The sequence below is a fragment of the Gopherus flavomarginatus genome, chromosome 8 (genome assembly GCF_025201925.1).
Source record: "Gopherus flavomarginatus isolate rGopFla2 chromosome 8, rGopFla2.mat.asm, whole genome shotgun sequence".
NCBI classification, from domain to species: domain Eukaryota; kingdom Metazoa; phylum Chordata; order Testudines; family Testudinidae; genus Gopherus; species Gopherus flavomarginatus.
This window is the reverse complement of record NC_066624.1, coordinates 27,945,082-27,960,148: the sequence shown is the minus strand read 5'-3', so window position 1 is coordinate 27,960,148 and position 15,067 is coordinate 27,945,082. Positions and strand designations below refer to the sequence as shown.

Below are 15,067 nucleotides of genomic sequence, written 5' to 3'. Positions count from 1 at the left end.
AACTCTTACCTTCTCATTTTTCTTTCCTCCAAGTCAGGAGTGGGGGATAATTGTGAGCTTCATGGGCTAGCAACGACAGCTCAAATTAAAGGCTGAATTTTAAAACTAGCCTCCAAATTTTCAGACCAATTCTGTACTCTGATGAATTACCATGACATATTATAGCATTTAGACATCTAAATATCTGATCTGTACTACAACCATATAGTTAAATGTTTAAATACTATCATTTCTGTGGGATGCCTTGCAGATTGGGTTGAAGGCTGTTTAAAAATGTGTCTTGTCTATCAGACTTCAAGAGCCACACACCAACAAACTTACACCAATTTACACTAGCTGAGGATTCTGGTCCCAAAGAAATATCTAACAAAGGATAAGATTGTTCATCATTTTTTCTTTCACTATTGCTGATGTTTCTCTGAGATGCACCCTTCCCTTTTTACTCATTACTTTGTACCACTTGGTAGAAGCTTTTTGTCATAGGATGTGTCCCTTTAAGAGGGAACAGGACCAATCCCCTGGAACTAGGTAGCTGCTTCTCAGTGCGGTGCTGATCCAGCCCATTTGAGTACACCTGGACTAACTCAATTGGAGCTATTAGTCTCAGCTGGGAAAGGGCTAAGAACACAGTATATAAAGAGGAAGCTGCAACAAGAGAGGGTCCGTTTACAGGACCCATCTGAGGTTAAAAAGGCAGAGCTGACAGGAGCAGAGGCTCAGGCACAGGGAGCTGCAGCTGAAAAGGGTTGCCAGAATCTCCTGGAGGAGACAAAAATTCAGGCAGGGTGGTTTATAATTGTTTGAGACTAGGGCTTAACCTCAGGATGGTAAGGACTGGGTAAGCCCTTCATTAGTCAGGGGACACTGGGAAGGGGGAGAATCTGATGTTCTAGCACCAAGAATGAGAGCAGCATGAGGCTTAGGAAGAATCTGGACAGATGCTGATGAGAAGTTATGTGAGATCGATTTAAATTGAACCTGTAGGACTTTATATTAAGACGTGCAGTGGGGACAGACTGGAATATTCTAAGCCAATAACAGAGCCCCAACAAGGTTTTCCCATTGAAAGAGGGTTTTTTTTGGAGTGATTTGAGAGACCTTCAAGGGTGAATATTTGTCGTGTGGGGGCAGCAAGAGGCACTGACCCCTTACATTGTTTCTTTGTTATTTTAATAATTGTACCTTCTTTAAGAAAAATAAAAATCCTATGATAATAGGCAGCCTAAGCTGTGCATGTGGATTTACAATGAAGAGCAGTAAAGCTGAGAACTTTCAGAAGTTGGCCTGCACTTGCTGATGGCAAGAGCATATTGCTTCAAGGATAGATTTTTCAGAGGTGCTGAGATCTTGCAGTTCCTAGTGACTTCAGTTCAAGCAGAGATTATTCAGCATTACTGAAGGTCAGTCCCTCATGACTCTGTTCATATGAAAAGGTATCAGGCAGATCAAATGGACAATCAAATAATCATAATAGCTTGCATATTAAGTGGGTTAAAATATACTAACTAGAATATTCTATGCAGAATTAATGTTTTAAAAAAATCCGTGTTTTTTCTTTACATTCTAAAGAAGCCAATAGTGAAGTTCCAAGATCCTAATTATTAAACTCTCGCCCCATCTCCTAAAGAATAAAATTAAGGACACAGTTAAATATATATGGATATTTGTCTGATCCCTTGACAGATCCACTATCACTAAAGATACATTGCATATGTTTTCTCTTTTTCACATAAGGACTTGGTGAACTAATTTCTTAAAATACAGGGGTTCTTCTAAGGATATAAGGGCCTAAATAGGTTAGATGCTTTTGAAAATCCCACTAGGCACTTTTCTGCTTCTTCAAACGCCTAAATATCTTTGACAATCTTTTCCCAAGTCCCTACAATCTACTCAGACTACAAATTCTTTTGGTTAAGAAAGTTTCTTTTTGCTCTACATTTGCACAGGGTCTAGCAAAATGGAGTCTTGCTTCATGACTGGGGCGCCAATGTGCTACCATAATACAATTAATATATTCTAATAGTAAGAATGTCAATTTATGAAACTTACCCAATGAATAGTCCCATTGGGAATATTTGTTGAGTCTAGTACTAAAATTGAATGTGAGTAAAGTTATCAGAATCTGGCCCACAGTAAAAACTCCCAGCTACCTCTGAGATATCTGCCCCAAAGAAGCCTGCAGGATTATGTTGTAATATATTATACGTAGACAAGGCAATCAGTATTGTTTTCTACCATTTTATATTGCTAACTTTTTCAGTAGATAAAATGAAAATATAAAATCAGGGGATTAATTTACAATTCTCCATTAGGTTTGATTCAGCAGGGGCAGAGATTGTAATTTGCTGTATGAAACTGAATAGCCAAGTGTTAAATTGATAACTTCAAATTTTCTTGGAAATGCCGTTCCTATTGTGGAAAATAGAAGGCTTCTTCTTCCTGCAGCATTTCCATTTGTAACTGGATTATTGGACACATGAAGCTAATTTATCGTTTCAGACAAGTGCCCTATCATGGAATGGACTGTGCAGTATGTTGTGTATCTTAAAGTACACAAAAGATTCATTTGGCATAATCAGGATAGCAAACTCTCCAAAACTAAAATTTAATAAACTCATGGGTGCCTCAGTTCCTCACATTTTTTTCCATTGACATACATTACAGGGAGTCTCCAGATATAGAAAAATGAGACAGCAAATTGGGAAATGTCTATCCTTCACTATCTTAGTTACTTCCCTTTTCTTTAAATTAAAAAAGTGCTGTTTTACAAGAACACAGTGGTACTTTCTTTAGTTGCAGAACTAAGATTATATTGTGAGATCTGTTTAATCGGGTGTAACGCCGACAGACACCGGTTGTCGGTGGATGGGACTGAACCAGGGACCTCTGGAGCTTAGTGCATGAGCCTCTACCGCATGAACTAAAAACCAGCTGGCTGTTAGCAGATTCATGTAACTAAACTAAACTAACTCTTTTTTTTTCTCTCTCTCTCTCCCTCTCTCTCATATGTTGGTGCCACTAAATGGGACAGAACACCATACCCAGAAGGTGTGTGGGTTACACAGGTAAGTGCAAAAAAAACTAACAAAAGATAATCCTTCTAATGAGCTAGTACAGAGCAAAATATAAAATGCCACTAGTCCCAAGTATAGAACAAACAAGAGCTCATGAACTGCAGAAGTCAAATGTGGTTTTGGTTTTCAAATCAGTCAGTGACCAGCTGATATGACTGACAAGTCATGTGGATTTCCAAGTGGGAAAGCAGTTTGTTAACATTGTACAACACTCTCAAGCACTAGTTAATAGATACACAGGCACTGAAAGAGTTTTTGGTTGGTTCCCTTGTCAAGTTTCCTTCTCTTTGGCAGATAATAAGAATTTAATTGTCTTGCAAGTACTAAATACCAGAGTACTACCCATACGCTGATGGAGGGAAAATATACAAATGAAACACAAATGATGTGTAATACGTGGGACATTGTGAATGTGATGCCCTATTTTTACATTTCAGTAACAACCACCAATTTACTGATTCCTCAGTAGTAAAGTACTACTGACAATGTATCCTGACTATGAATTAAAATAAACTAGAAGCAAGCACCTAAGCTCTTCTAGGAAAGGACGATGTCTTTTTGTGTATTTGATAAGGCAACTAGCAAACTTTGAGGTGATACAAAATAATAATGCACTTGTATGCAAACATTTATTGGAATGAAATTAGAGATAGCTAAACCAAACACACTCCAGCTCTCCTCTTGTGCAAAGTGAAGTTGGTTATGTGAGAAACTGGCCTATGCTGTGGATTTTTAACACAGATGGGATTATGCATTACAAATATTAAAATCCAAATTAATCCAGGCTCCAAAAATCAGAGCATGTAAACTATATTGTAACTACAATAACTCATAGGCCCTTATCATGAAAAAGTGCTTTGGGAGGAAATGATCTTCAAAAAAGCACATCTAAGGTAAAGAATTCTCCAACATATGTTCCAGAATCCTAGCATCCTTGTATCTGTCCACTACCAGCTACTGCTGGATATAGGGGGAGAAAAAGACAGTCCAGTTTTGACTATGTGAATCTGCATTTACATGACCCAAATAATCAACCATGTTCCTTTGTCAGTGACTTGTCCATTTCCTCTTTCTAAATTCCTCTGAAGAGTTTCACTACCTGTCATGTGCACTGCTTGCATGTGGATTTGAAGGTGTTCTGTGTTGAACCTCCACCGCTTGGCCCCCAGCTAGCAGAAATGCATACGTTCTGCTGTATTATTTATTCTCTTATACACCTATACTGTGTTCTAAGTGAATATAAGAAACAGATTTAATACAGCGCTGAGTCCAACTGAGCTCATAAAAATAATCTAATATTTAAAGGTTATTTGAAATAACTGTTTCCTCCACTACATCATCGTGAGTGAAATTCTCTTTCTACACAACAGATTCAGTGCTGATAATAATTAAGCATTTCTCCATCTTCATTAATATGCCTCAACCCTGACCTGGAGGAATCAACTCTGAGAGCAGATGGGTAGTTCAAATTCCATACAACTCACTCCAGGGCTCCTCTACTGAGACTACTAAATTAGTGTCAATTGCACTACTGTTGTTTATAAATTAGAGCCATGCAATTCAGGGATAACACAGAGACAACCAGATTAAGTAAAATAATAATTTGGAGGATAACAATTAAACTTTCTATTAAAGTGTGCCAAGGAGTCAGCAGCACAAAGAGGGAGGAAGAAGATCTTTCCACCGGAATGCGTCAGCCTCCACAAAGACCCAATATTTAAACTAACAAAATGTAGTAAAGGAGACACCAAAGGTAGCTGAGAAGGTGAATGCAGATTACAAGTGGAAGTGTAAACAGTGATAAAGTCACATAAATGTGTTAGTGTAGGTCTTTGAATTACAAGTCTAAAATGCTAAGCAGAATTTATAAGGAAACAGATATCTGAAGATATCTGACCATAGAAACTCAGGTAAGAAAAATGCAAACACAGAATGAAGCCTTCCATCTGGTCCCATGCCAAGATGATGAACAGGTAAAAACAGGCATATCTTATGACCTTCCTCTGTTGAGACTCGTTCACTTCACCCATTGTTTATTGTCATCTCCTGCAGTATCATGACTTTTTCAGATTGTAAACTACTTGAGGCAGAGACCTCCCATTTTTATTTTCTTGTAAAGTGCCATGCACACCTATGGTATTGCCTTAAAAATAAATTATAATTAGTAGCAGCTCAGGATGAGATTTAACATAATCTTTTCCAAAAAATCAAAATATATCTCAGCTCAGACTAATCTTTTATATACACACGAATATGAAATAGAAATTGATTACACTGATTTATTCAAACTTAGTTGGTGTAGGTCTATCTGTCTCTTTAACCCATGCCAGCAACACTGTCTTTTTTGCAACCCTAATCTCTTTCAATTCCTCAAATACATCTCAGTTCCTGACCTATGTGTTCCAATTTCTCAGTGAGGCCTTTTCTGTTTACCTGTTTATTGTGAAAATATGTTATTAACAAACACACACATTTCTATAAAAATCACTAAGGGCCTGATCCTTTCCCCTAATGAAACAAGATTGAGCCTTAAATCATACCAGGCTTGTGGCTTGACATGCCTCTGCATGAAAAGCAGAAAGGTGCAAGAAGCCTTTCTTTTGCCAGGCTGGAACAATCAGAATCTTTGTGTTTATTATGGGCCCCGGAAAGGGAGTTCCCTCTGCATAGTCTTGGGTCCAGAGGGTGCTAGGCGGAAGGGAGGTGTCTCTCTCACACCCCAGCTGCAATATCTTCTTGGTGCTGCTCATGCCTGTTTATGACACCTGTGGCTTCAGTTTCTTTGGCCCCTGGGCTGGCTCCTCACTGGAATTTCTCTCTTTATTTCTCAAGCCCACCGGACTATGGAGAGAAGACTACCATATGGGACCTAGTGCCCCAATGTAGTGATCTGTCAACACCCCAGTGCTCTTCACACAACCCAGCTGAGCTGGCCACATGCAGAATAGGAGCTTGCCCTACAGCCTGTTGAAGGACTGTGCTTTGGTGAAACTTCTTCTACACTCCTGGAGGCATCACATCTAGCTGAGGCACAACTGTTTCAGGATTTCCACTGGAGGCTATATGCCTCTGCACTACCCCCCCATGGAGCTGTGTTTTAAAAGAACAACTGAGTCCATTACTTCTACAAGGATAGTAATATGACTACTACAAACAACTATCACTTTCATAAAATAAATCTATGCAGATACCCCCTCCTGCTCCAGTAGTGTAAACATAACTACATTTTCCTCCTGAGATTTTTAGCTGTGCTACAGTCATGTCTCTCTTACACCACCTACTGACTGTATTGTTTCAACTCCCACAATTGTTCATTACCTTTGGGGCCTAGTTGCATTTTTCATAGATAAAAATGACAAATTTCTTTAGTGCTTACTCTTATACTTCTTCAAAACCCACTTGTCTCTTCCCTTTTTATAAGCTGTAGCAAATCAGAAAGATATAGCAGGCACAAATTAATTTGGATTTCAACGGTAGTACCATTTTGAATTATAATAGCTCTCTTCCATTTGCATCTCAAAGCACATTACCAAATTAAGTTTCACAATACTCCTTGTGAGGCAGGCATTGTTACTCCATTTCAGAGATGGGGGGAAAGTCACACAAATTGCCCAAAGTCAAAGATGAAGCAATTACAAGCCACTGGCATTATGTCAGCAGATATTTTGCTCTGAAGTCCACAGGGCACAGCTGGGAAAGGAACCCAGATCTCTTTAGTGCCTAACCTCTTTTGCTGGTGTGACATTCCCATATGTCTTACAAACAAACAAACAAAAAAAAACAAACACACACAAATAGGGTCTCACAAATCCCCAGGCTGGTTTTGCTGGGACACCGAGAGTTTGTGGGATGTCACAGATCTTCAGGCTCAATGTTGTACCTGTGAGACATGGGCCCAGATAAGGGCTGCTGAAATCTGAGCCCCAAGAGGAGCCCCACTCTGGCTCAGTAGCCCTGTGAATTGTAGGGTCACATCTCGGGCTGCCCTCTTCTTGCCTGGGAATGGGGACATGAGCAGTGGGGGGCTGAAGGGGTTCAGCTCCTCCCTGGGGCCCTGGTGTGCACAGCAGGACTTGAGGGGGGCGCCACACCTGCTGGTGGGGCACAACAATGCCAGGGCTAGAAATGGGGGCAGCCCTTTCCTTCCTTGAAGCTCGCAATTCTCAGGAGCACGAGCCCAATAGCCATGGAGGCGTGGCTGGGTCGGGCAGGGAAGGCAGCTGCTGGCAGCCCAGAAGACACCGGACAGCGCTACGGGCCGCTGGCTCGGAGGTGGGCCCTCCCCAAACCAGGGCGCTGCAAGGGGAGGTGAGTTGCTGCCGCTTTACGCTGGCGGGCGGTAACAGCGGCTCCTCCCCCCTTCGGCCCAACCAGGCCTAGCAGAGCAGAGCAGAGCTCTCTCTTGTGCGCGCGCGCGCCCAGAATTCCACCGCGATCCTACCACTAGCCCGCAGACTTGAGCAGCAGGCCAGGAGACGGGGGCGGGGCTGTCTTTCACTGACAGCCAGGCGTGGCCAATCAGAAGCAAGAGATGAGCCTGGCCCTCCCGAGCCGGTAGCCGTTCGTTGCCTTAGCAACGGCGTCTGGCGGCCGGCGTGTGAGTGAGGAGGGGCCGGGCGGGGAGGGAGCGCCTTGGCCCGCTCACCATGGGCACCATTAGGGTCTATTACACCAGCGTCACCGGATCCAGGCAGGTGAGCGGGGCAAGCTCCCCCCCCCCCCCGCCGCATCTTTCTCCAGCTCCCAGGGGCCCAGCGCCACCCGCTCGGGGCTTCAGCCCCCGCCCCCAGCACCCTGGGGCTCAGCGCTACCCCCACGGGTCTTCAGCGTCCTTCCCCAACACCCTGGGGCCCAGCACCACCCCCTTGGGGCCCGCAACCCTCCCCTAACACCCTGGGGCCCAGCCCTTCCCCCCCAGTACCACAGGGACCTGAGTTCCACCCACAGGGGGCTACACCTCCACCACCAAGAAAGGTCCCAGTTCCACACACGAGGCCGCACCTCCACCCACCTACCAGCACCAAGAAAGGTCCCAGTTCCACACACGAGGCTGCACCTCCACTCACCTACCAGCACCAAGAAAGGTCCCAGTTCCACACATGAGAGGCTGCACCTCCACCCACCTACCAGCACCAAGAAAGGTCCCAGTCCCACACATGAGAGGCTGCACCTCCTCCCACCTACCACAACCAAGAAAGGTCCCAGTTCCACACGAGAGGCTGCACCTCCACCCACCTACCAGCACCAAGAAAGGTCCCAGTTCCACACGAGAGGCTGCACCTCCACCCACCTACCAGCACCAAGAAAGGGCCCAGTTCCACACACGAGAGGCTGCACCTCCACCCACCTACCAGCACCAAGAAAGGTCCCAGTTCCACACATGAGAGGCTGCACCTCCACCCACCTACCAGCACCAAGAAAGGTCCCAGTTCCACACACGAGGCCGCACCTCCACCCACCTACCAGCACCAAGAAAGGTCCCAGTTCCACACATGAGAGGCTGCACCTCCACCCACCTACCAGCACCAAGAAAGGTCCCAGTTCCACACGAGAGGCTGCACGTCCACCCACCTACCACAACCAAGAAAGGTCCCAGTTCCACACGAGAGGCTGCACCTCCTCCCACCTACCAGCACCAAGAAAGGTCCCAGTTCCACACACGAGGCTGCATCTCCTCCCACCTACCAGCACCAAGAAAGGTCCCAGTTCCACACGAGAGGCTGCACCTCCACCCACCTACCAGCACCAAGAAAGGTCCCAGTTCCACACGAGAGGCTGCACGTCCACCCACCTACCAGCACCAAGAAAGGTCCCAGTTCCACACGAGAGGCTGCACCTCCTCCCACCTACCAGCACCAAGAAAGGTCCCAGTTCCACACGAGAGGCTGCATGTCCACCCACCTACCACAACCAAGAAAGGTCCCAGTTCCACACACGAGGCCGCACCTCCACCCACCTACCAGCACCAAGAAAGGTCCCAGTTCCACACATGAGAGGCTGCACCTCCACCCACCTACCAGCACCAAGAAAGGTCCCAGTTCCACACATGAGAGGCTGCACCTCCACCCACCTACCAGCACCAAGAAAGGTCCCAGTTCCACACACGAGGCCGCACCTCCACCCACCTACCAGCACCAAGAAAGGTCCCAGTTCCACACGAGAGGCTGCACCTCCACTCACCTACCAGCACCAAGACGTACTTTGCCATTCACCCACCAGAACCAAGAGGGGCCTCCTTCCAATTTCCATCACTGCTAGCCTCAAGCGTGGCTCCAGCACCCACATAGGGCAGCTCCACCCTAACTCCCCACCCGCACATGGTGAGCAGTGAAATAGGGTCCTCCCACCTACAAAGGCTGCACCCCACCACACACCTACCATGAAGAGATGGGATCTCTGACGCCCATCAGGTTCTTAAATGATTCTTGAAACCTGAAAATATTCAACTAATTTTGTTAAAAATATTTGGATAGAAATCTTTGGCAGGTGGGAGCATGCGTGCCAAGGTCCAGTCTGAATAAAACAACTTAAAAGGGAAAATCTGAGCAATATATACTGCACATGAGTGTTGGTGTCACTGGGCAGGCGCCCTAGGTAACTCGGGAGGGTGGAAGACCACGAGTGTCGATGAAACCCCCCTGCTCTAGGCCAAGTGAACCAAAGCTCCTCCATATTAAACTTCGTATAACAAAATGTGCTAACAGCTGCAAAAAAATGTAGGGTCAGCAACTAGTTCTCTATTGTAGTAAACTAAGGCTAGGCTGAACCTAGCTCAAGGTCGCTTTTAGATACAGCATACATGTCTGTAACAGAAGGGGGCAGGGGGAGGAAGGGGGAGACAATAGATTGAGTGAGAAGAAACGCTGCAGCTGGATGGAGGAGGGAGGGGGAGTAGGGGATAAGCTAGTCAGCAAGAAAAAGTTTTGTAGTACACAACTGGGGTATATAAGGGAAAACCGGCTTGTTTCAGTGTGCTTGATCTGAGGCATTAGTCTCCTTGCACCGCTTTGAGATCTCAGATAAACTTGGTTGCTTCTCCACTCTGGTGTGTTTATTGGCACAGAGCACACCGGGCAACAGACCCCGCTGTTGCCCCCTCAGGCACTCTGTGCCGGCAACATGAGCTTTCCTAACTTATTTTTGATTAGCTATTTAGGTAGACTATTTTAGTGTGAGGGGGTTATTAAAAAAAAAAACAATTAGGGCTGTTAACAGGAATAATAGTCCTTTTTTAAAATTTGTCTTTTTCATCTAGGTGAAGCAGAAACAGGCAGAAGTTACTCGAATTTTGGACATTAACAAAACAAAGTACGAGTTAATAGATGTATCCATCAGTGAACATCTGCTTCAAGAGATGAGGGCAAAGGCTGGTAATCCTACTGCAGTACCTCCTCAGATATTCAATGGTGATGACTACTGTGGAGTAAGAAAAAAAAAATCTAGATTTTGTTTTTAAACAATAAGGTATACAATAAGTATGTTTGTGGAGAATGTTGCATGCCTTGAATGAATTTTGCATGCTAACTCACTTCAGCTATCAGATCAATACAATAACAGTATTTTAAAAAGACAAACTTTTTATGACCATACGTTTTAGAGACTGAATACTGCCTCATCCAGCCAGCACGGTGAAGGGCAGCACAGATACTACTGAGAAAAACTTGTTCACAAGGAGTTCTGGAGGAGTTGTTAGCAATGTCATTTTTCAGCAGACCAAATCCCTTAAGCCATAGTGCATGCCTGAGAATATTAATTGGGCTTCTTTCTGGCCAGTTACATCACATACAAGGTTGCTTGTGCTAGCTTTGGGTCTGGTCTACAGTTGGATTAGGCACCAGTGTGGCTGCACTGATGCAAAACACTAGTGTAAATGATTTCTGCAAATACATTTTACCAAGTTATAGACAGGGTAAGTTTCCGCAGTGCAAGTCTCACTAGAGGTTCGTATCAGTGAATCTATATCAATGACTAAATTCCAGTGTAGACAAGGCCTTCGTGGCTCTCTGCATGCTTTTTCCTTCTTGTACAATCAGAAACAAGAGTAAGCCACAGAAGCTGAATTCCACCATTATTTAGGTGGGTGAAACTCCAACTCTGTTCATCAGGAGTTACACAATTGTAACAGAGGAAAGACTTGGCCTGAAGTATTTAGCGATACCGCTGTATGAAAGATGTTATACAAAACAAATTGTAGTATGTTTTTTCTGTGGTAGGCTTTTAACATGGACATGGCCCTGTTAATTGTCAGTCCTAAAGTTACATTCCCTTCGTTATCTTGTAATTTGTTGGGAATAAGGAGATGGCTAGTATTTTCTGACCATGGATTTGGCATTAGGTATTTGTGTGTGCACTAAATGCAGATAGTCACATTTTTTAAAATCTTCATATCACAATTATGAATTGGAATATGTTAGAATGTTGTTTGTGCAAGACAAAAACAATGTTGCCAGAGGGTAGTGCGTGCAGGTGTTACTGCTGGGGAAGTGCACATACATATCAGGTTTTATGAAAACAGAATTGGGATTTAATGCCATTAGCACATAGGTTTGCATTTCTTTTAGGACTTTGAGATGTTATATGAAGCAACTGAAAATGAAGAAGTTCGGAAGTTTCTGAAGATGGCAGCAATAGACAAGCCTGCAAGAGAGGAAATTGCTGTCTAATGGGTGTATCCAGATCTGAACTCCAGCAATGCTTCAGGAACCAAATCTACTAAATATATTTATTTATTGTTTTGTTCATTATTCAGGGTAAATAAATCTTATGTATTTTTGTGTTTTAATATTAAAGTACAGCAGATTCATGTCCTCTTTGATAGACTACACATTGTACCATTCAAAAGCAGTTTTTCAACCCAACTAGAAGATAGATGTCCTAAAGGCTTCTAAACCTCTTTTGTTCTGAAAGCCAACTTACATTTTCCATGTTTCTTAGAGGTCTTTTATTAAACAAAGTAGTTCATACATATCTTCTTTAGGCCTCTGGCATGAGGCAAGCTTTTTCTCTAATACATCATACCTAGAAAGATTATATTGTTATATTCATTGAGCAGTTTTATTTATGTGGGACATTCAATAAAAGGCAATGAGTATAGTAATTATTAATCATTTTTGGTTTAACTGTAATTCTTTTCTATTGATCGTACTACCTCATATCATCTTTCTTTCACTGTGGGACAATACTGCATCCTACTGTTACGACACATAGAATTACTTTCATATTCTATATATTCCCTTTCCTGGAAAACATTAGTCTCACTAGTTGAAGCTGTTCCACTGTGGATAGATGATGAGTGATTGGAGCAGGGGTCTCCTACCTCCCATGTATGTGCCGTAATCACTAGACCACAAAGTCATTCTCTCCTCCCACACTTGCTGTCTGGTCCAGTGACTATTTAAGTATATATAAAGTATCAGAGGGGTAGCTGTGTTAGTCTGAATCTGTAAAAGCAGCAAAGAATCCTGTGGCACCTTATAGACTAACAGACGTTTTGGAGCATGAGCTTTCGTGGGTGAATACCCACTTCCTCAGCTGCATGTAGTGGAAATTTCCAGGGGCAGGTATATATATATATATGCAGGCATATATATATGCAGGCAAGCTAGAGATAATGAGGTAGTTCAATCAGGGAGGATGAGGCCCTGTTCTAGCAGTTGAGGTGTGAAAACCAAGGGAGGAGAAACTGGTTTTGTAATTGGCAAGCCATTCACAGTCTTTGTTTAATCCTGAGCTGATGGTGTCAAATTTGCAGATGAACTGAAGCTCAGCAGTTTCTCTTTGAAGTCTGGTCCTGAAGTTTTTTTGCTGCAGGATGGCCACCTTAAGGTCTGCTATAGTGCGGCCAGGGAGGTTGAAGTGTTCTCCTACAGGTTTTTGTATATTGCCATTCCTAATATCTGATTTGTGTCCATTTATCCTTTTTCATACCGACTGTCCAGTTTGGCCGATGTACATAGCAGAGGGGCATTGCTGGCATATGATAGCGTATATTACATTGGTGGAGGTGCAGGTGAATGAACCGGTGATGGTGTGGCTGATCTGGTTAGGTCCTGTGATGGTGTCACTGGTGTAGATATGTGGGCAGAGTTGGCATCGAGGTTTGTTGCATGGATTGGTTCCTGAGCTAGAGTTACTATGCTGCAGTGTGCAGTTGCTGGTGAGAATATGTTTCAGGTTGGCAGGCTGCCTGTGGGCAAGGACTGGCATGCCACCCAAGGCCTGTGAAAGTGTGGGATCATTGTCCAGGATGGGTTGTAGATCCCTGATGATGCGTTGGAGAGGTTTTAGCTGGGGACTGTATGTGATGGCCAGTGGAGTCCTGTTGGTTTCTTTCTTGGGTTTGTCTTGCAGTAGGAGGCTTCTGGGTAGACGTCTGGCTCTGTTGATCTGTTTCCTTATTTCCTTGTGCGGGTATTGTAGTTTTGAGAATGCTTGGTGGAGATTTTATAGGTGCTGGTCTCTGTCTGAGGGGTTAGAGCAGATGCGGTTGTACCTCAGTGCTTGGCTGTAGATAATGGATCGTGTGATGTGCCCGGGATGGAAGCTGGAGGCATGAAGGTAGGCATAGCGGTCACATATAAAATAAGTGATGGTCACATTACCACCACCCTATACCGAAAACCTACGGACCACTATGCCTACCTTCATGCCTCCAGCTTCCATCCCGGGCACATCACACGATCCATTGTCTACAGCCAAGCACTGAGGTACAACTGCATCTGCTCTAACCCCTCAGACAGAGACCAACACCTACAAAATCTCCACCAAGCATTCTCAAAACTACAATACCCGCACGAGGAAATAAGAAAACAGATCAACAGAGTCAGACGTGTACCTAGAAGCCTCCTACTGCAAGACAAACCCAAGAAAGAAACCAACAGGACTCCACTGGCCATCACATACAGTCCCCAGCTAAAACCTCTCCAACGCATCATCAGGGATCTACAACCCATCCAGGACAATGATTCCACACTTTCACAGGCCTTGGGTGGCAGGCTAGGCCTTGCCCACAGGCAGCCTGCCAACCTGAAACATATTCTCATCAGCAACTGCACACTGCAGCATAGTAACTCTAGCTCAGGAACCAATCCATGCAACAAACCTCGATGCCAACTCTGCCCACATATCTACACCAGCGACACCATCATAGGACCTAACCAGATCAGCCACACCATCACCGGTTCATTCACCTGCACCTCCACCAATGTAATATACGCCATCATATGCCAGCAATGCCCCTCTGCTATGTACATCGGCCAGACTGGACAGTCACTATGAAAAAGGATAAATGGACACAAATCAGATATTAGGAATGGTAATATACAAAAACCTGTAGGAGAACACTCCAACCTCCCTGGCCACACTATAGCAGACCTTAAGGTGGCCATCCTGCAGCAAAAAAACTTCAGGACCAGACTTCAAAGAGAAACTGCTGAGCTTCAGTTCATCTGCAAATTTGACACCATCAGCTCAGGATTAAACAAAGACTGTGAATGGCTTGCCAATTACAAAACCAGTTTCTCCTCCCTTGGTTTTCACACCTCAACTGCTAGAACAGGGCCTCATCCTCCCTGATTGAACTACCTCCCCTGGAAATTTCCACTACATGCATCTGAGGAAGTGGGTATTCACCCACAAAAGCTCATGCTCCAAAACATCTGTTAGTCTATAAGGTGCCACAGGATTCTTTGCCACTTTTAAGTATATATCCACAGTGGAACAGTCATTGGACCACAGAGAGAGAGAGAGAGAGAGAGAGAGAGAGAGAGAGAGAATGACTCTGTAGTCCCGTGAGTTTAAGTGCCTGCTGGGTTCGTCAGGAGTTTTGTGGATCACAGCAGAATCAAACCTGTGACTATCTCAAATTTGAAAGGGGTGTGGGCATGAGGCCATAATGCAGAGCCAGCTGTAGTGGAACTAAGTTTAACAGGCATGGTGTTGAATCCTTACAAAGAGCCTTTCCATTAAGTGTTTTAGTTAAAGAGGTGTTAAAG

General features: G+C 44.2%; 1 protein-coding gene and 2 long non-coding RNA genes across 9 annotated transcripts in view; 1 reads left to right on the top strand and 2 right to left on the bottom strand.

The window, feature by feature from the left end:
• The window catches only part of LOC127056807 (TLR adapter interacting with SLC15A4 on the lysosome-like), an 81,828-nt gene extending 74,345 nt beyond the window's left edge, over window positions 1-7,483 (bottom strand). The window contains exon 1 of one of the 2 annotated variants that reach the window (XM_050965105.1): window positions 6,605-7,483. The gene's annotated coding sequence lies outside the window, so the exon portion shown is untranslated. Of the gene's footprint in view, window positions 1-9; window positions 1,542-6,604 lie in introns of those variants that run through there. The other variant, XM_050965106.1, reaches the window with a different exon arrangement.
• Window positions 7,484-7,982: 499 nt separating this feature from the next.
• On the top strand, window positions 7,983-9,129 carry LOC127056819 (uncharacterized). 6 transcript variants are annotated; one of them, XR_007775923.1, is made up of 4 exons: window positions 8,040-8,103; window positions 8,159-8,215; window positions 8,273-8,608; window positions 9,049-9,129. It is a non-coding gene; the product is annotated as an uncharacterized LOC127056819 (long non-coding RNA). The 6 variants fall into 6 exon arrangements; XR_007775924.1 differs by having other exon boundaries at window positions 8,273-8,551; window positions 8,994-9,081; XR_007775919.1 differs by having other exon boundaries at window positions 8,994-9,068.
• Window positions 8,034-9,111, bottom strand: LOC127056821 (uncharacterized). Its single transcript, XR_007775926.1, has 3 exons — window positions 9,021-9,111; window positions 8,188-8,244; window positions 8,034-8,130 (listed from the first exon to the last, which is right to left on the bottom strand). It is a non-coding gene; the product is annotated as an uncharacterized LOC127056821 (long non-coding RNA).
• Window positions 9,130-15,067: the final 5,938 nt, after the last annotated feature.